General features: G+C 45.0%; 1 pseudogene; it reads right to left on the reverse strand.

The window, feature by feature from the left end:
* Positions 1-1,326: 1,326 nt before the first annotated feature.
* Positions 1,327-1,534, reverse strand: LOC131750611 (large ribosomal subunit protein eL38-like; annotated as a pseudogene).
* Between the last annotated feature and the right edge of the window lie 441 nt (positions 1,535-1,975).

Below are 1,975 nucleotides of genomic sequence, written 5' to 3' on the forward strand. Positions count from 1 at the left end.
AATGCTTAGCATTCGGGAGTTTCCCTGCTCAGTTTCAAAAGTGGGAACATGGAGATAAAGTCAGTGTTTTAAGAGATTAGTACTTGAGAAACATAAAATTGGATGAAATAAATATTGCACATGTATAAGAAGAAAGTTTCAATCATTATGTAGTGAAATTATACCTACCCCCCAAACAAACAAACATAAAATAACAACAACAAAATTCTCACTATGTCAGAGGATACAAGGCTTGGCCACTTTTTTTTTTTTTTTGTGGTATGCGGGCCTCTCACTCTTGTGGCCTCTCCCGTTGCGGAGCACAGGCTCCGGATGCACAGGCCCAGCGGCCATGGCTCACGGGCCCAGCCGCTCCACAGCATGTGGGATCTTCCCGGACCAGGGCACGAACCCGTGTCCTCTGCATCCGCAGGCGGACTCTCAACCACTGCGCCACCAGGGAAGCCCTTGGCCACTTTTGATCAGGAGGAATGAAGTTGTGTACCAGGAGAGTTAAGGTTTAGGTGTGTGTGATGAAATCCCAAGTGGTATGTCATTCCTGCAGAGGACCTCAGGTCACTGGGTGGCATCCCTGTGGGAAATTATCTGACAAAGAGAAAAGGACCTAGGCCCACACCAGATGCACCACTGTGTTAGTGGCTCTGAAGGCTTTCTGTGCAGCTAACTGGCCTTGGAGATGACTCCTTGGGGCCTTGCTAATAGGAAGGGAGTTAGGGAGTCCCTACTTCCAGGCAACTTCAAGGAACAGGGAGATCTCTGTGCCTGAATTTATAGGGTTAGATAGACATTCCTTTTCCTTCCTCTTACACAACTTGCTCTTACTGCCTAGGTTTATATCAGTCACAGTGTTCATTTAAGGCACTCCAACTTTGGACTTCAACAAGACAAAGAGTGGCATCTACCCAAGACATAGTGGAGAAATCGCCCTCAGAATGATAAAGCATTGAGGTGTAAAGTAACAAAGTCCAGAGAAACTCTCCAAGCTATAACTTTGCTTCTAAAAGTCCTCTGACTTGGATGCATCCTTCAATCAAAGTCCTATTTTTCCTTCATTTTAGCTATCTCTGGCTAAAATGGGTGGGGTAAGCCTCCTCTGTTTTCTATTAAGGGGTAAAGCAGCAAGATTTATGTCAGGAAGTCTTGCTGGAAAGAATGGAGTGGGTTCCCAGAGCCACCCAGTTCCATAGTAATAATATTTGAATTGAAAATCAGGGTAGCACTTCCTGAACAGGATTCCCCAGAACACTAGTTGCTTGAAATGATGACTTTTTAATTTATTTTTAAAATTTTTAAAATGTTAATACAGTTCAAATCAGCGTGCCTAGTTCATTTCAGCTCCTTCACTGGCAAACCTGGGGGCAGGGGCTGCTTCAGCTTCTCTGCCTTCTTTTTGCCTGTGATGACCAAGGTGTAAAGGTATCTGCTGCATCGAACTTTAAACTTCACATTATCGTTATTTTTCCTGGCGTCACTTGGCGTCCTTTTGCCTGGCTGTAAGCAGAAAGTCCTTGATTTCTTCAGTTTTACGAGGCATGGTGACGCGGATTGGAGAGTGCGGCCGGAGCAGCGAGTGGCAAGAAGCTGAACTGCTGAATTTTGTTTTGTTTTGTATTTTTAACCACTGTTTATGGTCAAAAAAAAAAAGGAAGTGGAAAATGTTGGGTTGAATACATTTCAAGGAATTACTTTTTCTGCAAGGCATTAAGCATATTTAATGTGTTAATAGGAATTGCATGTCTTGGAATTAATGGTTCACAGGGCACAGTTTGCAAACACTGAACAAGGGAGAGGACCGGGGGAGAAGTGGTCCAGGCTAGGCTGCATGACTGTGAGGGGGGCAGGGGCTTCTTGATTGCTAGTGGTTAAGCTGTGCCCTTGGGTACCCCAAGTTGGGCCTGGGGTATAGATGAATTGGGGGGATTGGGGGCCCTTTGGGGTAAGAAACATTCTCACTACTCTCGTTAGGGAGCAAAAC

This window comes from Kogia breviceps, chromosome 2 (assembly GCF_026419965.1).
Source record: "Kogia breviceps isolate mKogBre1 chromosome 2, mKogBre1 haplotype 1, whole genome shotgun sequence".
Classification (NCBI taxonomy): domain Eukaryota; kingdom Metazoa; phylum Chordata; class Mammalia; order Artiodactyla; family Physeteridae; genus Kogia; species Kogia breviceps.